A 25978-nucleotide genomic window follows, 5' to 3' on the forward strand; every position below is an offset into this window, starting at 1 on the left:
TTGAAGTTTGCACTAGGATATTATCTGTACTTGGTCAGGGAGACTGACTAGAGGAATGAGTTGTTATGGAAGTGAAATGATATTGGTGATAAGGTTTATATGTATCGGCATATTGAAGATGTATTATTGAAGTATTGAGATTGTGTGATGCTGATGATTATTGTAGTTTTGGTCGATAAAAGATAACATAAGTGAGGAGTATATATATATATATATATATATATATATATATATATATATATACACTCCTGGAAATTGAAATAAGAACACAGTGACTTCATTGTCCCAGGAAGGGGAAACTTTATTGACACATTCCTGGGGTCAGATACATCACATGATCACACTGACAGAACCAAAGGCACATAGACACAGGCAACAGAGCATGCACAATGTCGGCACTAGTACAGTGTATATCCACCTTTCGCTGCAATGCAGGCTGCTATTCTCCCATGGAGACGATCGTAGAGATGCTGGATGTAGTCCTGTTGAACGGCTTGCCATGCCATTTCCACCTGGCGCCTCAGATGGACCAGCATTCGTGCTGGACGTGCAGACCGCGTTAGACGACGCTTCATCCAGTCCCAAACATGCTCAATGGGGGACAGATCCGGAGATCTTGCTGGCCAGGGTAGTTGACTTACACCTTCTACAGCACGTTGGGTGGCACGGGATACATGCGGACGTGCATTGTCCTGTTGGAACAGCAAGTTCCCTTGCCGGTCTAGGAATGGTAGAACGATGGGTTCGATGACGGTTTGGATGTACCGTGCGCTATTCAGTGTCCCCTCGACGATCACCAGAGGTGAGGAAATCGCTCCCCACACCATGATGCCGGGTGTTGGCCCTGTGTGCCTCGGTCGTATGCAGTCCTGATTGTGGCGCTCACCTGCACGGCGCCAAACACGCATACGACCATCAGTGGCACCAAGGCAGGAGCGACTCTCATCGCTGAAGACGACACGTCTCCATTCGTCCCTCCATTCACGCCTGTCGCGACACCACTGGAGGCGGGCTGCACGATGTTGGGGCGTGAGCCGAAGACGGCCTAACGGTGTGCGGGACCGTAGCCCAGCTTCATGGAGACGGTTGCGAATGGTCCTCGCCGATACCCCAGGAGCAACAGTGTCCCTAATTTGCTGGGAAGTGGCGGTGCGGTCCCCTACGGCACTGCATAGGATCCTTCGGTCTTGGCGTGCATCCGTGCGTCGCTGCGGTCCGGTCCCAGGTCGACGGGCACGTGCACCTTCCGCCGACCACTGGCGACAACATCGATGTACTGTGGAGACCTCACGCCCCACGTGTTGAGCAATTCGGCGGTACGTCCACCTGGCCTCCCGCATGCCCACTATACGCCCTCGCTCAAACTCCGTCAACTGCACATACGGTTCACGTCCACGCTGTCGCGGCATGCTACCAGTGTTAAAGACTGCGATGGAGCTCCGTATGCCACGGCAAACTGGCTGACACTGACGGCGGCGGTGCACAAATGCTGCGCCGCTAGCGCCATTCGACGGCCAACACCGCGGTTCCTGGTGTGTCCGCTGTGCCGTGCGTGTGATCATTGCTTGTACAGCCCTCTCGCAGTGTCCGGAGCAAGTATGGTGGGCCTGACACACCGGTGTCAATGTGTTCTTTTTTCCATTTCCAGGAGTGTATATATATAGTTGTTGGTTTATATAGAACAAGAAGGATGAAGATGGCAGACTCAAACACTCTAGTGGAAGGAAGATAGTCTACACACACAAATACTTCTTTCCCAATATATATATATATATATATATATATATATATATATATATATATATATATATATATATATATATATATATATATATATCTCCCTATATATACATATACACACACACACACACACACACACACACACACACATATATATATATATATATATATATATATATATATATATATATATATATATATATAGGGAAGGACATACTTGCATATGTTGGCAAACTGACAGCTGTTCAGCAAGCGCATGTTTTGATGTGGCTTGGCATACAATGGTCTTGACATGATAACTATGATGTTGACTTACTACTATTGACTTATTATACACTGCTGCCACTACTAATTGATACACATGTTACACATTAAATTTTGACAGAATTGCATGTACACATTTAACACATTTTACACAGTAGTACTTAGTATATGGAAGAAAGATGAGTGAGTGTGTTTAGTGTGTTTTCCATTCCTAATCCCAAATAATTGGTATTGACCTACCTCCTAAATATTATTTTACTTATTTGTTGTGGCTTTCACAGACACCCATAAATATTATAGGTTTACTGATATTTGTGTATTTGAAATAGTTAATATGATAATGATCTTATATCATTCATGCATTTATTATAATTTGTATGTTTAGTGTGAGAGCATTGATAATAATTTTGTAAAAGCAATTGTGTATGCATTCAAACTGTTGTTCGTGCTTACACCTATTATCATTGCTCAGTGCCACATGGTAATGTTTAATTTCTGCTGATGAAATGTGATGGACTGTTAATTTCTGCTGGTGAAATGTGATGGACTGTTTAATTTCTGCAGATGAAATGTAATGAGCTGTTTAATTTCTGCTGACAAAATGTGATGGACTGTTTAATTTCTGCTGATGAATTGTGATGGACTGTTTAATTATTGTTGGTGAATATTATGGACTGTTACCAGCACTTGTTCGCCATTGCTGGGTGCCACTGTTGGAACTGCTACTACTGAGATGATGTAACTTGTTGCTGTCTGCACCTGTTCAACATCGCTGGGTGCCACTGTTGGAACTGCTCAACCACTGATGAGATGTCACTTGTTGCTGCCTGCACCTGCTCGCCATTGCTGGGTGCCACTATTGGAACTGCAACTATTGATGTGATGTTATTCATTCCTCCATTCCTGCTCGCCATTGCTGGGTGCCACTGTTGGAGCTGTTCAAATACTGCTGATGAAATGTTATGGGACTGCTATTTGCACCTGTTGGCCACAGATGGGTGCTACTGTTGGAGCTGTCAACTACTCTGAGGAGTGCTACTTGTTTATTGAACTATTGAAAAGATTATATATGAATATTTGTGTAAACTGATTTATTGTGTATTTACTGTTTATGAAATGTTGTGAGACTCTTATCTGCACCTATTCGTCATTGTTGGTGCCATTGATAGAACTGTTTAACTACTATGAGAAGTGATACTTGTGTAAACTATTATGTAAAATCATATGTATGTAAGCATTTGTATTCCTTACTGTATTTTTACATATTAGGTTATTGGAGGGTCAGTGCAAAGCCAAAATTTATTTTGTTATGTGATATTTACTTATTAATGTCATATTTTATTTTTGTCTATGTTTTTTGGACGAATTTGGTGGTATTTTCACCACCAATGCTGGCAAAATTAGGACCAAATTCTAGCCTGTGGAGGAGGCGCATATGAACAGTGGCTACACCGAGTCAGAGCGCCAGAGATTGCGCCAAAGATTATTATTCCGCCGCCTGCAGTGGGGCAGTAGTAGATCAGAGGATGTCAAGAGCAGTCGTTGTTCTGTTGGGCAAGAGAGTGGGTGATCTGAGTGTTGAATGAAATGTTGTACTGTTCGGTTGGTGTAATGTATAGATGGAAGAAGATGCAATTGTCAGAATATATATATGATAAGGAAATGGGCTTTTGATTTATGATGCTGGTGTAATGGAATATTTTTGTCAATATATAATGAGGTAAAAAGGTATTACAGTTTTCTTTAATAACAATCCCTCTTGCTCACAGGTACAGTCAACACAGCATCTGGCTCGTGTTCATTTATTATGCTTGTAATTCTGGTTTCTAAGTGCAATTATAGTATTTCTGGTTTTTCAATTAGTTCATTGTAAATTGTGTTTAAAATATTTTTTCGTATTGAGAAAGAGCCGATCCAGATACATGTATGTTGAGTCACACTACCACACACAGAACATTTACACTTTTGCTTTGTTGTTTCGTAGCTTTTATAGTTGCAGTGGACTTAATTAATCAATTGTTAATGGAAATTTCTTGTCATTCTTTATTTTTATTTTATGCAGTCAGATTGCATGCTAATACTAGTCAGGACCAACCAGTTACGAGACTCCGTAACTGGTCACACAGCTAGTAAAATTATTGTATCTATTCATGAATATTAGTCATTTCTTTTTAATTAAGGCCCCTTGCGACACACATTCTGGGATTATGGCAAGCGTAATTTATTTATTTATTACTCCTAGACAAATTTCTTTGTATGGGTGTTGTCATTATAGATACATAGAGGTTGTTATGGATATAAGTTGAGGTATTGGGATAATTGGTACCATAATATGACATACTTCAATGTGGTAGTTGTTTTTTTCTTTGGGTCTAACAATCTTTACACAAGCACATCACACAATATACATCCTGCTGTTTTCTGCATGGTCGTAATTCCGTCGCCATGTGGACTACGCCTGTCAGTATAGGCTATCCATTTTGTGGCCACTTGTCCAGATCTCCATACCTCACCTTCTGCCCACATGAAAAATAAACATTAATGGCTTGCTTGTGCCACACATACTCGGAAGTACTATCCAACTTAAAAACATACTACTCCCAATAGCTATAATTATTGGTCTGCAAATGAAGTAAATACTGATGTAATGTTGTTCAGTACATTGGCCTCAATCACCAGTAGTAATATATGCAGTTATACCCCTCACACCCTGTAGATGCATTATTTGTAGCAGAAGTAAGGTAAGTATAATAAACAAACAGGATATGCATAATAAAAGAGTAATATACTATATTATCAGTACAGGTAATGATACAACAGTCTGACTGACCTCAGAAAGTTAAATGTATGTCACAAAAATTATTATTCCTGAGTCAAATTTGGAATCCACATATATCATTAAATGTGCATGATGTTTCTCGCATTTTTTAACAAGTTCTTGCACAGTGTTTTTATTATTGGACATAAGAGAAATCCTCACAACTTCTTGCAGTGCTGTATCTCTTCTTTTTCGACTGTGCCACATAGTTTTTAAAGTGATGAACTTTTCTTCTTAGCATTGCATAATGAGAAGGACCAAACATAATTTGCTTTCGTTTGCAACTGTATTCTTGCTATATGTGGAGCTGCAATACATTGCAGTTGACACATTTATTCCCTCTGTGACAAAATAAATTTTGTGTATTATTCAGAAATGCCTTATGGTGTAGCAACTTAGCCAGTGCTCATGGAAAAAAGCTCAAATAATGCAATACAGATTCCACAACACTTCATGTAATAACATGTCTTTAATGTGTAACCACCTACAATGTAATATATTGTCTTGCAGTAGTTATTCTTTGGCGTGGAACAGTTATATTCAAGGCACAGCAAATTTTGTCTTTTATTAAAGTAAAAGTTAAATATTCTCATTTGGTTCTCTTCCTCATCTGGGATCCTTTAACACTCATTAGGATGAATTCTGTAATTTTCAACATTAGCCTTCAGCACATGTCATACACTTAAAAGTGTAAGAAATACTAATGTTCTTATATATTACAGCAGACAGCAGCTATGTCTGTTATATCCATATACTTCACGGAGATTTTGTACAGTAAGTTACATTTATTATATTTTTACATATTTTAAAATTATATCTAAAAAAATTTTTATTATTAGGTCCAGGGATAGGAAAATCTTTTATTGGGGATTTCTTCTTGTAAAGTACATGTCAGTTAAAAATTTTTCTAATAACTAAATTACGTACTGTAAACAAGGTAAAAGAAGAATCTAGAAAAAAACAGGTAGTAAGAATGTTATGTCTAAACATACAAGAATATTTACTGCCCATTGACATTTCTGGACGTTTCCCAGTTTAAAGAATCATATTGTAAGGTTTAAACAGTTTATTTAATATGACATTTAATTGTTACAAGTCTCTTTATTTTCATTCTGGATTGCACTTTTTGAATTATTGTTGTTCACTCTCGTTGTTGAGTGCATTCGTTCTGCTCTCAGTGTTCGTTATCTTAACGATGTGAACCGGTACTAATGATGTACAATTTATATAGCTTGGTGCTTTGTGAGCATCACCCACTTTTTTTAATTCTTGAACATTAATTTTCCACAAGTTCATCACAATGTATAGTATACAGTACACTAATTATGTCAGAATCATATTACTAACACAAGTACATATATGGTTTACATTTAAGAAAAGAAAAGTGAAAGTAATATTAAAATTCTACATTTCTACCTTACAGTCAAGGACATGTTTTCCCGTCCTGATATTCACATATATGCACCATCTAAAGGTTCTGTACCCTATATAAAAATTATCAGACCCATTTTCATCCATCATATTTAACTATGGAGCACACAACTTTCTACAAAGCCCAATATAAGAAACTATGTACTACAGAGATTAGAAAGAATAGGAAGAACTACTATTCATAAAGGAGGATAACACTATTTCAACATGAATTTACCTCATATCATCAACCATGGCCTTATTGATTGTCAATACTTCGCTCATGCAGGCACACTGCACCCATGTAGCTATTTAATAGTACATTTTGTTATTAAGTGTTCTTGCGAGTTGCACTATAACATGTGACGTAAGCGGTTTCTTGCATTTTTCGTAGGTGTATGTCAGCACCGAGGGATTTTTTCAGGACAAGTCCTCGTATGGCAATGTATTTTCCTTCTACAACTAATTATTTGTCATTTATGTACTGCTTTGTCTAGTATAATATCCAAGTCAGTACTGATTCATGTAATTCTTTATGTGTTCTGTGTTTTCCACAAATGTAGCTAAGACAAACTAAGAGAGCCTATTCATCTTATAACTTCTTGTCATAATATTGCATAAGATGCATGTATACAGGTGTACTTGCGTTTGAGCAAACGTAAAGTTATGTAAAGTTAGAGTATCTTAGCAACTGGCACAGCGTTTAGTGTGACTTAAAGGCTAAGGTAAAATGTTCTTGCCTCTTTTATTAGCAGTCATGTTTGTGTTTCCTTTGACAAGTGAATATCCTGATCTACTATGACTTCCTTATCACTATTTCCCCATTCATAAAACATTTTCACACAAATTACTTATAAATACATTACAAGCATTGCACACCACTGGTATCTCTGCCTTAATCATATACTCCTTCATCGAAAGTGGAATGTGGAAAGCATCATTTACATAATGTCTATCATTCTGCATGGTTTATGTTTGTTCTGTATCATGTCTCCCAACCACTTTCGCACAACGATGCTCTGAGCGTGTTTTTTAGGGAATTGATTAGTTTGAACCTGGGACCTGTTGCTGGTAAGGAGACGCCATACCACACATAACATGTAGAATTTAGAAGAGTTCAGTGAGACTAGCGATGATATAACCAAATACTTAATGATTTCAGCGTCAGCTCCACTGCACTCTCTGTAAAAGAATCTTAATACTAACTAAATTTAGTGGAAGTGGTTCAAGGCTTTCCTATTCTTGGTTAGCTGGTAAAATAACGTCGAAAAAGCAGTTAAGTTTAACAATGGAGTTTTTATTCTACTCACAAAACATTGTTTATAAATTCCACTATTGATAAAAGGAAATGTTTTAATACAGGATGGTAAAAACCAACTGCGTTCAACAAAAATGTGAACGAATATTCCCTGAGTGGGTTTCCAAGTTCTACAATGGATCGATGGATGACCTATGCCATATCACATCTATAATCTAGGTTTAAATTAAGTTTCACAAAAGAGAAAACTATCAACATGGTCTGCAGTGACCCTCAATTATCTTTAATTACTCATCTAACTTGTCGTAAATTACAGTGGCTGATGTGGCTTCTCAATAACTATATAACAGAAAAATCGTCGCATTTCAGATTTTTACTTCAAGTGGCAAATGTAAACACCATGAATTTTAATTGACGATCGACACTAGTATTACACAAAAAGGGATGTAACATATGAAACTTCTGCAGTTCTGAGTGAAGCTTTATGCGCTGTTATGCGGCATCGCGTGCGTTCATTATCTTGTTGGTGTTTGTCAGGGGCGGCGGACAGCACAGCTCCACTCACCTCACCATCTCGGAAGCAACTCTCCCCTAACTTCTCCTTACTACAATTTACAGAAGTTGGTTTAAAAACTATCTGGCTGTGTTTTCATCTGACCAATCAGGGTCTCAATGTTACCTTAAGCTCCACCTACAAAAATTCTGTCTATCCAATGAGAAACGTTATACTTTTTGTGGGGGGACAATGTTTTTAAAGTTTGCAACGTAACAGAGACGCGAAAAAGTCTCACGCTGAAACTTGCAGCTGGGGGCCCTTTTTGTGTTATCGTAAGATCTATAATGTTCTTCTGGAGGGCTCTAGCTTTTAACATGGACTGGAGGGGTGGTCCTAGCGGTTAGCTGGCGACGTGGGTGTCCGTCCCTTATCGTAGGGCCTTCAACTTAACACGGTTCTGATCTCGGCTTCTGTTCTCGTTTCTCTCCTCGGAACTGCGTCTGTCTCATGGTGGGAAGGTATGACATGCATTTAGGCATTCTTGTGTTAGTCTGTGGTATTCCATTTGCTCACTTGTTACTCGTATTACTTTGGTTAATTTAATGTCACGATTTATTCGGAGCTATTTGACATACTACTGGATTTGCTTATCATGTCAGGGTTTTCATGGAATTTGTTGGATTTGCCTGACACCTTACAAATGTTCTTAAAAATGTACTTAATTAACTAGTTAGAGTTTGGTTTCCCCAGGTCAACCAGTTGTTCATACATTCGTATTTAGTCATACAAACAGTTCCTAGTCAAAGAATAGATACCAACAAAATAACGTGTTTATATTTGTATCCCTTTGGATTACAAGAACTTCGGTTAAGTTTATACTTCTTGCTTGCAGTCAGTTGAGTGTAACTTTGGCCTCTGATATATTTACTAATCTATACACAATTACCCCTTTTCCTTAAATTCAGATTCTCTTCCAAGTTCGTTTTTTTAAATATCGTATAGTATATTAGATTGTAGTTGTAGGTGTATTATTCACCTTAGTTTTAGTGTCATTGTTAACTTTGAACTAGTGTAAAAGTTATGTATATCTAGATGTTGTTAGTTTGTAGGTTGTTGCTTCTACATAGCTGTATATATTTGTATATCGTTGTTGCCTACTGCTGTGTATCTTCACAGATACCTGTAAATACCTTGTAACTCGACATAACGATATCTGCTGTATCATAGCCTAGAAATATGCCATACAATTTATGTGCACTGATAGCCTCACATAAAATATTTCTCACTCTCACCGTATCCTAGCACAGCAGTGGTTTTGATATACTTGTCTTTTATTTAGCACTCGCTCCCCCCCCCCCCCCCTTCAGTTAATGCAAGGTCATAGCAAAGCTATGACTATATACACAATTTTTGGGTATGTTCTCTAGTAGTGATGCAAAACAGTTACAGTTACGCTGATTTTAGCTTATTCCCGACTCTGGCAGCTTCACAGAGGAGGAGGAGATTAATGTCAAATGATGTGGTCTTAGAGACGGAGAGAAGAATGGGGAGGAAAATCGGCCTTGCCCTTTCAAATGAACCGGGCTGGTATTTCCCTGCAACGAGTTTGAAATGTCGTCCTCCAGAATTGAGTCCAGTGTGCTAACCAATGCGCCACCTTGCTCAGCGGCATCTGCTATGGTGCTTTATCCACATCCCTTCCTTCTGGACAAGGCTCGTAACTTACCCTTATTACTAACGGTATTTAAACTTATTATTAACTATTTACATATTTGCACTCTTCTCTCTTCTATCCCAGGACTCATGTGTTCACTCGCTCACTGAACAAATTTCTTCATGTGTTCGTGTGGATACAGTGCTTCGATCTTTCCCAATTTGGTATATGCTAACAAATAGGATGCTTGTTGTGGGATTTCCATTATCAGGAAAGCTCCTCAATATAAGTAATGCTGAAGCTGCACTTCGATAATATCACCAGCTGGAAAGATTATGGAAATGTCCTCTTTCTCCACCTGCTGTGCGAAGCATGATGAAGTTCGAATCAACTGAAGAACTGTGCATCACTCTGGGAAGAGGCCAACGATCCACTGTTGCTGTGGAATACAACGCTGGGCACAGTTCGCGACTATAAGGCAGTGCACGTGCTGTGCAAGATGGTTGAACACCCTGTGGTCCACTGTGTGGAAGGTGCTTGAAACCATTCTCAAATGGTATCCCAACAAGATCCATATGATAAAGCAGCTGCATCACAAGATACACAATGGCGTGTTTTCTATGCTCGGCACTTTCTTGCAAGGACTGAAGTGGATGATAGCCAGCTGTGGACCATCTTATGGAAAGATGAAGCTCATTTTTCTCTGATGGGTGAAGTGAACACACAGAATTGCCGAGTGTGGGGATCTTCACCTCCAGTCCCTGTGACTGAAGTTCCTCTGTATGGTGAACTTGTCACTGTATGGTGTGGCTTCACAGCTATGTTCGTCACTGGCCCATTCTTTTTTGAACAAATTGGCGCTCAAGGACCAAAGACATGAAGTGTGACTGGCCAGTGTTGCTGCGATATGCTGTGCCAGCATGTCATACCCACTCTGCAGGAGAGAGACGCATGGAACTCAATAGTTTTCATGCGAGATGCAGCCCCACTGCACACTGCTCCTGAAGTTCACCTGCTTCTCAGAAACACATTAGGAAATGATCGAATTATCGGCCGATCGTTCCCAAATTATTTGCCAGCACAATCACCTGACCTCACTCCCTGTGATTTCTGGTTGTGGGTCTACCTGAAGGACAGGGTTTACCAGGGGAACATTCACATGCATTTTGACCTGAAGCGCAACATGTGAAGAAAGGTAGCCAGCATACCTCAGGACATGCATCGTTCTGTTGTGAAAAATGCAATCCTGCACTTTCAAAATCTTCTGAACGCTGATGGGAGCCATACTGAGCCCCTTTTGTAGCAGTATCTGTACCAGCATGTAATGGTATGATGTACTGTAATAGCACATTGAAAGTGTTTCAGTTGAAGTGATTCTGCATTTTTTTCTCTTCCCCATGTCCTTTATATTAATGCTACCAGGTTTTATCCTCATATGGTAATCATTTTCAGTGTTATAACATGTTAAATACGGAACATTTAATTATTACCACCCAGATACAACAATCATATATTTGACAGCATCCTTCCCTTGAGGAAATGGCCCAGAGTGTCAACTGACAATAATTCTTGTAGTTACGCTGTAATAATATGATATAATTAACTCAGGCAAGACCGATTCGCGTGTTCGACCTTCTGACATGTGCTTTTATTACTCTTTGCACCTTGTGGGACAAATTTGGAGAGTAACAATGAGACACAATCTGCTCACTGCACTTCTTTACTCCATAATGACCCTGTGAGTGGTATGTTAACATAATAAGATCAGTTACATAATTGTCAGGTATAAAGATGCACCAACAGTTCGATTCCAGCACTTGCTGGTGAACTATCGCAAATATGTACCTAGATTTCCATCTTCCTCATTATCCAGTTTCTACTTTACTTTCCTCAAATAAGAATCCTTTTATTGCAAACTGCCGATTTCTTGATACAATTTTAAGTAATAGGTTATATAATTTTCCTGTTGGATTAATAATATTCTAAAATTTGAGGCCTCTTAGTTCAGGTCTGTTAATTCGTGTAATCCTCATGGGAGTCTAGAAAGTGCATCTGCTGTAAGGTTTGTTCACCATTTTTTATATATTATTTCAAGACTAAGTTCTTGTAAGAATAAGTACCATATGACAGTTGACTTTTGTAACATCTAGCAAGCCAATAGAAAAGACAAAGCTTGGTGCTCGCAACCAACTTTCATGTGATTTTCGCATATTAGTATCTAAACTTCCAAAAGGCCCATACTACAGCTAGCTCTTTGAATTCAGTACCCGAATATGATCTTTTACCCTTGCTGAGTGTTTCACTGGCAAAACTGGTTATACAGCTTGTGCTCCTTCCATCTATTTTTCTAACGTGAATCACGCAAGCATAGAGACTCTGAAACAAAGCATCTGTGCTTAAGCGAAAACCTTGTGTCATTTCTAGTTAGTGTAAAATATTTGCAACTACTAAACTTTCCTTTATCATCTTGAAGTCTTTTTGGTATTCTTCAGTGCACTATTTTTTTTCACATTCAGATGGCCATCACTATTTAACAATTGTTTGAGTATTAATTTCCTAAGGAATGAAATTAGGAGGTCTCATTGGCATTCTTCAGTCCATAACTATGCACTATTTTTTTAACAGGTTTAGGAGGGCATAACTATTTAACAATTGTTTAGATATGTATTTCCTAAAAAATGAAGTTAAACCTAGAAACGTCTTTGTTTTCTGTTCGATTGTGTAAAAAAGCATTTGATAGACAAGGTATTTTAGGATAATGTAAAACACCTGTGGGAGAGATAATGTGGTCCAAAAAATTTATTTATATCCAGTCTGGACTTTTGCAAGTCAACCATAACACCATAGTCAAGAAATTATTTCAGTATTTATTCAAGCAAATCCAAATGTTCCCTCCATGAATTTGTTGTGATCAGCATATCGTCAGTGTTCATGGTGGTTGTCGTGTACAGCACTGGACCCAAAACAGTGTCCAATGTTGCTATAAAGCCAGCTGCAGTATCATTGAGTCCAAAAGATAATACGTAAAAATTGTAACTGCAACCAAACAAACAATTGTGTGGTATTTCCTACTTTCTGGATGTAATGACACTTGCCAGTATGAAGAGCACAGATCCAATGTAGTGAAATATGTAACACCACGAAATTTCAAGAGTTGTTCCTTGATGTTTTTCAGGTTTTGTCCTTATGGGAACAAAGATTTTTTAATGAATTACTAATCGAATGCTACCATTTGCCTTATTGACAGCTAACAACAGGCTGCAATATGGAGAATTTGAAGATTATATTGCTTGCCAACTTTCTATTTCCTTATCCATTGCTTCTTTCTTCACTCAAGGGATTTATTAATAATATTTTACGATAGATGAGATTAAAATTTGTTTTATTGCTGTTTCGAGTACAAATTTCCTTTGTCATAACCAAACTAACTGATTAAAAACTCGTTATCAACCTGAAAGCAGCATTTATGAGTACCTATGCTGAAGCTTAGCTTAAGCTGCCTGAAAAACTCCATTCCTTGAATACAATTTACCATAAATTACTCAACCACTAGAAAAGTGCATTTAATCGTGGAATTATCGAAGGTAATAGGAAAGCATGCTTGCAGCTCATCATTTTGTGTATTCTTTCATATGGCTATTAATACTTTGCAGTTCTGTGTGAGGAAAGTGGGTATAATTGGTTCAAATGGCTCTGAACACTATGGGACTTAACATCTGAGGTCATCAGTCCCCTAGAACTTAGAATTACTTAAACCTAACTAACCTAAGGACATCACACAGATCTATGCCTGAGGCAGGATTCGAACCGCTCGGTCACTCTGGCCGTCTAAAGTGGGTACATGAACGTCCTTTGCTGTCATGTCAAACAAACTCTTTGAAAAAACGTTTGCAATCTCACCTGTATCCAGAATTATATGTACTGGTGTATTGTCTATAGCTGCATATATTATTGCCTCTTCATGCTTCGTTGTTTCATTGGAATGCAGCTCCTCTCTCAAGTTGTGCTTCTCATCATACCTCAAAAAATGAATAGTTGAATGCACTCCTCTAAATGCAGGATCTGGCATGCTAACGTATTCTGGTTATGGAACTGGAATAATCTCATTTCTATTAACTACTTCAACTATTTGAACTGGACGCCAGCTGTTGTTTTGATTAGTATGAGAAGTTGTTTCCCCTTGTCTAACGTTATTACTTGAGACAGGGTTCGTATGACAATGTGAGTTTCTGTGATATCCATTACTGTTGTTTAGATTCGCATTAGAGTGTGCACTGTATGTTTATTCCGATTATTACCATTACCTTGCGAAGGAGGTAACCAAGGTTATATGTATTCTCTCCCATTTTCTGTACGTTTCCACCTGCTTTTAGATTAGTTTTCAAAATAATTTCTAAGTCCACCTTGCCTGTTATTAAATAGTTATTGGTCAAAAACTTCTAGTCTAGGTCGATTTGTATTCTAGGCGACCAAACGTTAACAAGAAAAGCCTGTTCATATTGACAGTAGGTTTCACAAGTCAACTATGTCTGTAGCATAGCAAGGTGTCCCTTGTGTACATCCTACTATGTGACGAATCTTTCGTTGTTCATTCCAACTAGATGGTAGAATGTCTCGAAACGATCTAATGAGTACTATGGAGAGTACCTTTATTTCCAAACAGAATCCCTTGAATTGTCTATATTTTAACAGGCTTCCGTTTGTCAAGATCGTTGGTAGACAAAATGTATTATTATGTTTATGCAATCCATTTACTGGTGTTACATGTGGATAAGGTACTGATAACTGCCCATATGCCCCTTACTCTCCTTCGCTTACATTTCATATAATATTCTGTTTTGCTTATTTACTGTTTTACCATTCGCCTTTCATTTAAACCCAAGCTTCCTACACCTATTTCCTTACGTAGTTGTTGGATAGGGGTCTTGAAATCGGTATCGAGTTTATTAACAACGTTATGCTCTTTTTTCTGTTACTATCCCTTCCACTTGCGCAAGGTGAGTGCGGTGATGTTCTGCCACCTTTTCTGCAAGTGAAGTATCACTATGAAATAATTTAACATCAGCATGGTCGTTTAATTATTGTACCTCATTACTGATGCGTTTCTGTTCTCATTTAAGAAATTCCATAGCGACCGATACCTTTTGTACTTGATCTGGTAAATCACGGTATGTGTTGTGAAAAACTGACTAGCTAGCTTGCACCACCGATTCCACTTTAGCTTAGGTACCATGTTCTGTCTGGTTTTAGTTCTGTTTGGTTTTAGTTTAAGTTCGTCTGCCATGTGAGTGGTTTTCTTCTGCTCATCTGCCAGTCCGGAAAAGTTTTCGTCAGACTTCTGGTCCAACATTTGCTCAGAACTCGAAAATTCTTTTTTTTAAAACTCGATAATATCTGGTATAGTTTACTTGCTATTTGTTCCAACTGCTTAGACAGTATTTGATCAGACTGCTTATCCGTCTGCTCAAGATATTTTAGAAGATTGTCACCCCTAGATGCCAATAAGAATGGATTTCCTACTCTTCTTTGTTATTCCTTTTCAGCATGTATTTTCTGTTTCACTATTTGTGGACTGGGAATGATACGTGAGTCACGTAAATCATTACGGTAAAAATTTCGCGCGAAAACGCGCGTCTGGGTATAGATCAAGACGGCCACTTATAAGTTATCATCTGCCCTCGACAAACCATTGTTCATTATTTGTATCGAGTTTAAGCTCTGGTTATCATCTGCTCTACTTATAGTGCTCTCTGGTTTCACCGCAATTTCCATAGGCGACTCGTTATCAGTTGGCTGTACGATCATTTCGCCAGACTACATTATTTCTTCCAATTTTTTCATTAACAATTTTCAATGCCTTACTAACATTATATCAGTAGTGCCTATAATTACTAAGAGATACCACTTATCACTGTGGATATGAGTTTTCTACCGACAGGGTGGTTTCTGTCTACATCTCGAATGCAACAACAATACAAACGGCTACACAATCCGACACTACATAGAAATAATATTCAAATAATTGAAATTATCTGTACGAGAAAAGAAACTCTACTAAAATCATTCTCTAAAACAGTCGTACAAAATGGATGCAAATATGCCTAGTGTCATCCAATTAAACTGAATTTTTACTCACTTATTCCAAAGGCAAATACGATCATAAATATCATTACCTGTAAATGTCTTATCACATTTTTTAATTATTGAAATATCCAAAATTCCAGTTCTTCTAGCGACATGTATATACGAAAGTTTTTCATGAAACAGAAAATTATTACCATTACCACATGTACAGTTAATCAATTCTTTAAAACTGTATTCGCATAGTGTTCATACTTCTATCCTTATTAGGTCAAAACCCTCGAGTGAGTCGTATAAACGCAAATAATAAGAATTTTATATAGGTCCTGTCTCGCGCTGACGCCAGTATCCTTTATTACCAGCATAAATAATGACACACCAGTGTGACTTATCTCGGAAAGTGCGACGTATATTAAAAAATCATTACAAGTGATTCCTGAGTCAATTTAGGCAACCGCATATTTCATTAAAAGGTATGTAACGTTTCTTGTATTTTTTTACCAAGCTCTTGCGCAGTGATTTTACTTCCATGCATAGGAAAAATTGTTTGTCGTTTTTTTAGAGCCACGCTCTTGTACCTCTTCCTTCTTGTCTATCCTCTAGATTTTAAAGTAATGAACTTATCAAAATTGTTTAATGAAAAAGACAAAACTTAATTTTTTCATTTGCAACTATATTCTTACTATAAGCAGAGCCGCAATACGTTACAGTTGACGCAGTTATCGCCACAGTGATAAAATAACTTCTCTTTATTATTCACGAATGCCATTTGGCCTAGCAACTTCACTAGTGCTCACTGAATAAAGCTCAAATAAATTACATAGCTTTAAACACTAGCCTACAGAAGGCTCGTGTACTTAAACGATGAGTTGTATTAATACAGACGCTATTTATCACGGAAATATATAACACAAAATGAAAGGAACAGAATGAGCCTGATTCGAACAAGAGTTGTACATGTTGTCTTTTCTTTCTTCACATTTACCCATAAGCACATTCAGTTTGTTGTAAGTACTATGAAGTTTGTGTAGGTATTCGAATATACTATAGGGGCATTTCATGGCCATGTAACTTTTGAATTTTTTATATGAGTTCTGACAATACTTTTACACTCTTTGTATCACATGGGAACTTGTTGTATAAGATAATATCCTGCTTCCACAGAGTCATTATCTGATAGTTTAGACTTCTCACAAATTTTCTGATGAAACATAAATGTCTTTAGTGTGTGAGGAGAATTGTGGGGCTGAAATGTGTTACAGATGTGTCAGTTGTGGAAAATGGGTACACGTTCAATGCTGAGCAATCGAATCAGCAGAAACATGTCCGATTTTTATCTATAACAATAAGCTTATCAGTTTTTATTTTGTTTACTTTGGATTAGTCCTTGCATATTACTGTTCTTTTTTCGTTCAGTGACACACGCTAAGTTCATGATCCTGAAGTCTTCGTTTTAATTTTTCGTCAAAATTAAAAATTGAAACTGATGTTTTTCTTATTTTTGACTTACAATAACAGTTGCACAGGCAGTTTACTTTTCATTGCACATAATCCAACAGTGGCAAGCTGTGTGTGTATTTTGATTACCTTAAGATGTTAAAATGCGTTTCTTCCTTACAAATTTACTCGGCTTATATTTTATACAGTTAGCAATACGCTGTATCGATGTTGATATTATCCACTTACCTGGGAAAAATCGACAGATTACTGGGACCAGAAAATGTTTACATAGCTCCAAAGGCATTCATTACTTTAAAATTCTTTTAGTGGAGATGTGTGTGTAATATCCCTGTATCATATGGTGTACCATGAATTCATCCATGGACAAATCTCTTAAGTTGTCGGTATCCATAGGTCTGAACCTTGCAAGCCACCTACCCCAACTCAAATCAGGCAAAACTCTTTCTGTGTATTCTTACTTCTAGAATGTTTAAAAGGTGATGGTTCTCACATTTTACATGACATATCCACTCATACCGTCTTTGATTGTCTTTTCTTAATGCTCTATCCTCAGCAATTCTCTCAGAGACTTTATAGTCGCTTGTTCTGTCCATATTGTTATGAGACCGTTTTTCCCAAAACGTTCCGAAAGTAATGTAAAAACAGAAATAAAAAAGCATACCAAATCGTAATAAATTAATTCCCACTTGAATCATTTTTAACGATGTTCGGTAATTTCAGTCTTTATTCTGAAGCCTTGTTCAAAGCTGAAGGTTCAACATGCTTTCAACTGAAACCATAGATGCAAACACATGTATTCTGTAGTGCTTTTCATCTTTATCTCTTCGGCAATCACGGTACTACTAACGCGAATTTAATCGATTTATCCAGATACACGTTTATCTGAATCACCTCCCCGATCCAATGTCCAGGTTTGTCAGGGTATTAGCTTACTATTTCCAGTAATTGTTAACCCGTTTCCTTCGCATATTCACGTAATAAACTGAGTAAACTGAAATCCTTTTTTAATATAGTAGACAACAGAACTACTTTATCCGTGTTTTGGTGGGCAACGATCAAAACATGTCAAATATACGGTCCATTTTAATATATTTAATTAAAGAATGACATTTGTAAGCTACAACCTCAAGTAACACCTTACAGTTTGGCGACTCCGTTCAGGAGAGGTTTACTCGCGAACTCCTAACGCCACAGTTAGATCTGTGAAATTATTCGAATTTAAACTTGACTGTTGAAGAAGGATTAGCGTTTGCCATTTCAATAATCATTAAATTAAAGTAAATTATATTAAGTTGCTGGTATGTATCTAACCATCTACGTGTTTTATTGCAGTAAAGTGGAGTTAGTGTGTGTCCATTGTTACCCAGCTGAAGGTAATTGTCGAAAGGTCGGAGAGAATATTGTTTACCAGTTTAGTAGAGCATTGAACTGTAGTGTGTATGAGGGTGTGAGCCATTTATCGTAGGTCAGGTGGTTTTTGAAAGAAGGTTGTATACATGGAAGAACCCTGGAGATACTAAAAGGTATCAGATAGATTATATAATGGTAAGACAGAGATTTAGGAACCAGGTTTTAAGTTGTAAGACATTTCCAGGGGCAGATGTGGACTCTGACCACAATCTATTGGTTATGACCTGTAGATTAAAACTGAAGAAACTGCAAAAATGTGAGAAATTAAGGAGATGGGACCTGGATAAACTGAAAGAACCAGAGGTTGTACAGAGTTTCAGAGAGAGCATAAGGGAACAATTGACAGGAATAGGGGAAAGAAATACAGTAGAAGAAGAATGGGTAGCTCTGAGGGATGTAGTAGTGAAGGCAGCAGAGGATAAAGTAGGTACATAGACGAGGGCAGCTAGAAATCCATGGGTAACAGAAGAAATATTGAATTTAATTGATGAAAGGAGAAAATATAAAAATGCAGTAAATGAAGCAGGCAAAAAGGAATACAAACGTCTCAAAAATGAGATCGATAGGAAATGCAAAATGGCTAAACAGGGATGGCTAGAGGACAAATGTAAGGATGTAGAAGCTTATCTCACTAGGGGTAAGATAGATACAGCCTACAGGAAAATTAAAGAGACCTTTGGAGAGAAGAGAACCACGTGTATGAATATCAAGAGCTCAGATGGCAGCCCAGTTCTAAGCAAGGAAGGGAAGGCAGAAAGGTGGAAGGAGTATATAGAAGGTTTATACAAGGGCGATGTACTTGAGGACAATATTATGGAAATAGAAGAGGATGTAGATGAAGACGAAATGGGAGATACGATACTGCGTGAAGAGTTTGACAGAGCACTGAAAGACCTGAGTCGAAACAAGGCCCCTGGAGTAGACAACATTCCATTAGAACTACTGACGGCCTTGGGAGAGCCAGTCATGACAAAACTCTACCAGCTGGTGAGCAAGATGTATCAGACAGGCGAAATACCCTCAGACTTCAAGAAGAATATAATAATTCCAATCCCAAAGAAAGCAGGTGCTGACAGATGTGAAAATTACCGAACTATCAGTTTAATAAGCCACGGCTGCAAAATACTAACGCGAATTCTTTACAGACGAATGGAAAAACTGGTAGATGCAGACCTCGGGGAGGATCAGTTTGGATTCCGTCGAAATGTTGGAACACGTGAGGCAATACTGACCTTACGACTTATCTTAGAAGAAAGATTAAGAAAAGGCAAACCTACGTTTCTAGCATTTGTAGACTTAGAGAAAGCTTTTGACAATGTAGACTGGAATACTCTTTTTCAAATTCTAAAGGTGGCAGGGGTAAAATACAGGGAGCGAAAGGCTATTTATAATTTGTACAGAAACCAGATGGCAGTAATAAGAGTCGAGGGGCATGAAAGGGAAGCAGTGGTTGGGAAAGGAGTGAGACAGGGTTGTAGCCTCTCCCCGATGTTATTCAATCTGTATATTGAGCAAGCAGTAAAGGAAACAAAAGAAAAATTTGGAGTAGGTATTAAAATTCATGGAGCCGAAGTAAAAACTTTGAGGTTCGCCGATGACATTGTAATTCTGTCAGAGACGGCAAAGGACTTGGAAGAGCAGTTGAACGGAATGGACAGTGTCTTGAAAGGAGGATATAAGATGAACATTAACAAAAGCAAAACGAGGATAATGGAATGTAGTCAAATTAAATCGGGTGATGCTGAGGGTATTAGATTAGGAAATGAGACACTTAAAGTAGTAAAGGAGTTTTGCTATTTAGGAAGTAAAATAACTGATGATGGTCGAAGTAGAGAGGATATAAAATGTAGACTGGCAATGGCAAGGAAAGCGTTTCTGAAGAAGAGAAATTTGTTAACATCGAATATAGATTTATGTATCAGGAAGTCGTTTCTGAAAGTATTTGTTTGGAGTGTAGCCATGTATGGAAGTGAAACATGGACGATAACTAGTTTGGACAAGAAGAGAATAGAAGCTTTCGAAATGTGGTGCTACAGAAGAATACTGAAGATAAGGTGGATAGATCACGTAACTAATGAGGAGGTATTGAATAGGATTGGGAGAAGAGAAGTTTGTGGCACAACTTGACTAGAAGAAGGGATCGGTTGTTAGGACATGTTTTGAGGCATCAAGGGATCACAAATTTAGCATTGGAGGGCAGCGTGGAGGGTAAAAATCGTAGAGGGAGACCGAGAGATGAGTACACTAAGCAGATTCAGAAGGATGTAGGTTGCAGTAGGTACTGGGAGATGAAGCAGCTTGCACAGGATAGAGTAGCATGGAGAGCTGCATCAAACCAGTCTCAGGACTGAAGACAACAACAACAACAACAAGGTGGTTTTTATTCAAACGTTAGGAGTGTTAGAAATTTGATTAATCATGCGAAAATTTTCTATGTCACAAGTTAGAAATTTGGCGAAGGATGAGAAAGGCATATAGAGAAGTTGCATTTAATTTAGAAATAGTAGGTAGCTGACATGAAGCTGGAGCAGGAGAATATTCAGGACGTAGAGTTTAGCTGAACATGGGACGCAGCATCATTAAATGAAATGAATGACAGAAACGAGGTAAGTCAAATGCAAGTTAACGATGAAATGTTCGAAAGTGACGTTAGATGAGAAGACGATAGTGAAAGTTTAGCGGAGACTTCAGAAATAACAGATCACAAAAGCAAAGCACAGGGGATGCCACTCATGAGCTCACGTCTCAGCAGCTGACAGCATTCAGTCTGCAGGTTTTTCTGGCTGAACAGTTCAAGAGAAATGCGAAATTAAGTGAGGAACGAGCGAAGGAAAGAGCAGAGAAAAATGACATACAGTTCGAAAAATTAAATGAACGATTCAAGAAAATGAAGGAACGATCCAAGAGAAGCGAGGTAAAAAGGGAAGCACAGTTTGAAGAAAACAGAAAGCAGTTTAAAATTTAAATGAGAAGGTAGATAAACAAGTAGGATTGTAAATAAGAAACTTGCCAAACACGTGAAGAAATGTGAAGAGCAAATAAAATCATTAGACAAGAAGGCTGATAGCCAGGTTACTGAAACAAAGAAACAGATCACGAACAGAAACAAGACTTAAATACAAAGGGTGATATGGTGACACAGAAACAGATCACGAACAGAAACAAGACTTAAATACAAAGGGTGATATGTTGACACAGAATACAAAAGGGACTACAAACAGATTAAACGAAGATACTGAAACCAGCAAGTCATGGAAGGAGGAGCACAAAAGCTCACAGAAGAATAAGCTAGGGAAAGTAATAGATCAAATTGAAATATTAACCACAACTGTTGAGCAGTTGTCAACATGTAACAAAACCACAGGCGACAGGACAGTGCCAGTAAAGTTAAGTGAGAATGAAGAAATTAGACATGTGATAAAGTTTAAGGACATTCAGGCCAAAATTAACTGAATGTAAAGAGAAACGTTAGATCTGGTAATAACGATTCTGAGTGTCACTAACATGTATGTAGTGCAAAATTTTTGGTTGTGAAGAATTTGACAGTGAAAGTCATATTACGACTCGATTTTGTGAAACGTTGCCACATCAGACTACATTTGAAGGATAGGTTTGCACCTGCGAGTTTGAAGAACAATAAGATCAAATTACAGTTCGTAGATAATGCAGAAACATTGGTAGAAGGAAGTTATTTAGCAGGTCTAGTTGTCACAGAAAAGGAAGAGGAAATGACATTAGGTTCAAATGCTCCAAATGGCTCTAAGCACTATGGGACTTAACATCTGACATCATCATTCCCATAGACTTAGAACTACTTGAACCTAACTAACCTAAGGCCATCATACACATCCAGGCCCGAGGCAGGATTCGAACCTGTGACCGTAGCTGGACTGAAGCGCCTAGAACCGCTCGGCAAATGAGATTAGGGAACAAAGAAAAACAAGTGGAAGAAGCAGGAGGCGAAGTTAGCCACGACATAATAAAAGATTCTGAGTAGTTTCAAACAGTTGATTTGATGGAAAATGTGAACCCGCCTTTGATCACAGAAGTTCTGAAGAAAATAGACGATGAAGGATGGGAGATGTTTGGACCAGCGAATCAGAACAGAAAGAGACAGAATTCCTAAGATGCAATCTAATACAAGAGGATTTGTTGATGCTCTGTTAAAAGCAGCAGAAGCAGAATGGGACACAAGCGAGGACGAGAACTTTTGAGATGCTGGAAATGTTCGAATGTGCTACTGTGAAGAATGGGAAGACTGATAAAGAGGTAACAGGTAACAATTGCAGAGACCATATGTGGATTAAAGTATTTGATGGAAATATTTTGACAGTAAATATGTGTTGGGAATTTCAGGAAGGTGGGATGTGAGAAAGACTAGATAAAGGCGATAATGGAAGAAGAGAAACTGTAGACTACCCACCTGTTAGGCGTAGACGCACCAGGAAACCGTAAAATTAGCTTTGGCGGGGGAAAGTGCACAAGCAGAGAAGAGGAAGAAAAATCATAAACAACTGATAACAGATATGAAGTTTACTGTGGGCAATAAAGTGTTGTTACCTCAAGGAAGTGATCAAGGAAGAGTCGATATTTAAACAGCAAATTGCTTTATTATTTTGTGGATGTTACTGCATCCAGAAAATTGTACAACACAATGACGTAGAATTAGAAACTCTCCAAACCCGCAAATCAACTGTAAATCACCACATCTCACATCTTAAGATATTTAGAGAATAAGAAGAGTAAGAAATGAGGTTCTAAGAATATGTAATAACAACACATGAAAAGGTAGAAGAGCCATGAAGTCATGAAAGAAGACTTTCAAACGAAATAAGTCCATATATAATCAGACAAAGTCAGGAAAATGCTGTAGGAGGTAATGATAAGAGATGCATTAAATGGATCATTGGCTGTAGTTCCCCATTGATGAAGATGTGCATATTGATGGGATTTATTCTGTATGTGTTCAGTGGATGTAAAGGAGCACTGAGCAAGAAGTAATGGAGATTGATATTTGAGTTTATGTGACTGATGTTAGTGTTGATAAGAGTTGGATAGCAGACGTGAAGGTACACTGCACTGTGAGAATTTAGCAGACATCTAGGTAAGCTCTGACATGAGGATGGATGGTGAAGACAGCAATACGCCAATTTACATGAATATTACCTAGTTTGATGTGAGTATGCTGTGACATTTGTTATGTATCTCCATATACTGCTGACAGGCCAGGTAGCTGAACATTAGGAGGAAAGGCATGCTGAATGCAAGCAAATAAAAAATGATCAAAGGGTGAACCTGATATGACCAAGTCTGGAGGAAGGAGTAAGTTGATGAAGGATTTTTAGTAAAAGACAAACAGACTACTAATCATCGTAAATGTGAAAAAATGTTACCAGCAAGGGCAAAAGTAAAAAAATCGAGTAAAGTAAGCTTTTGTTTTATAAATTTTCATGTATGAGTCGAGAACCATAATTGTGCTTGTGTTTTTATATTTCAGAATGGTGATCTCCACAGTATAAGAGATAATGGAAGATGATGTATGTATGGAGGTTTTAACGCATCAGAAGAAAAATAGCCAGTGAAGAAAGTAGGAGATGTGTAACATTTGAATATACAGGGTGCCTACAGTAGATCTGGGAGACGTCTAGTAGTATTGGCAGACCTCTCTGGACTAAGCAGTAGCTGGCCTGGGTGGACGAGCGGTTCCAGACGGTACAGTCTGGAACCGCGCGACCGCTATGGTCGCAGATTCGAATCCTCCCTCAGGCATGGATGTGTGTGATGTCCTTAGGTTAGCAAGGTTTAAGTTGTTCTAAGTTCCAGGGGACTGATGACCTCAGAAGTTAAGTCCCATAGTGCTCAGAGCTATTTGAACCATTTTTTAACTAAGCAGTACTGTATGTGAACAATAAATAACCGTTTGAGGAAAAAAATTATCCTCTAATAGATGTCACCTGATCTCCCAAAAAAGAAAGATAATGACAAAACTGTCATTATTTGAAAAAAAAAGAGTTTGAAGTATTTTAATATGAGAACTATGAAGTAAATTAAACAAAAATATTGATCTTGGGAGGAACAAAGAATTACCAGCAATGGATAGTAATAATTTGTAAGAGAACTGGCGTAAATTAAATGTATAAAGATATATCTTTGAAGGAATAGAGAGCTGTTGAGGAATTAATAGTAAAGAAGTATAAAAATTAATGAAATAAGTTAATTAAGTTAAAATGGAATTTAAAATATTTTATTGTTGGAGAATGAGTAATAAGAGTGGAGTATGTTTGTATTTATGAGAACTGTAATACTAATACAGTCGATACCGTAGATAGCGATATTGCTTTTAAAAACTAGGAGAGTGGAATCTATCGGTCCCACCTACACCCTACATAAACACTATTTTTTAAAAAGTCGCTTGGAAAGACCTCGCTTATTTCGAATTATTGCATAAACCGACTAATTTTTTATTACATTTTCGGAGAAATATATCAACTGTAACGTCAAATGATTGTTTTTGTTTGCTAGTGTTTGCGAATTACTAACAACAATGTTATGCCTATTTTCAAACTCTTGTTTTCTGTAGATTTTCTGTTAAAATCATTATCTACGTTGAACAAGAAAAAAGAGGAAAGTATTTAGTATTGAAGAAAACTCACACAAAATATGGCGATTAGAGAATGGGGAAGCAAAGATCAGCGCCATGAAGGATTTCTACAATCTGAAAGGACAGAAAGAAAGTAGAGTCTCTTTTCGAACACATTTCGAATCTAATGGGAGAGATCATCTGAGCATAAAGATACTGCAGATGTTTCATTGGGTGGTTTAAGTGGCTAAAACCTAATAATGTGCAGACCAATGAACCTAATCTTCAAGCAAAAGCCAATGAATTTGCGCGTCTAATGGAAAATCCGAACTGAAATTGCTCTTCATGTTGGGTACAGCGTTTCCAAGCTCGCTACGATATTAAAGCCGAGAGAATTGGTGGTGAAGCTGCCGGTAGCTGATGACGCAGCAGATGAGTCGCTATCTAAGATGTGGACTACTTTGTGTGAAGGGTACAAACCAGATGATGTATTGTTTTACAACAAGACACAGGATAGGACATTGAAATTGAAAGTGTTCAGGTGGAAAAAGAGTAAGAAAAGAATCAGAAATATGGTTGCTGCAAGTATGACTGGGTAACGTAGAGAAAAGCTTTTGGTTTTCGGAAAATCGAGAAAACCTAGACGTTTTAATAACATTCATTCCCTACCTGTAGTTTATGAGAACAATCCAAAATCTTCAATGACGTCTGATATTTTTAAGAAGTGGTTGAGAAACTGGGACTCTCTGCTGCAACCACAGAAACGAAAAATTAATCTCCTGGTCTCCACTAGTCGACAATCTGCA

This window comes from Schistocerca gregaria, chromosome 4 (assembly GCF_023897955.1).
Source record: "Schistocerca gregaria isolate iqSchGreg1 chromosome 4, iqSchGreg1.2, whole genome shotgun sequence".
NCBI lineage: Eukaryota > Metazoa > Arthropoda > Insecta > Orthoptera > Acrididae > Schistocerca > Schistocerca gregaria.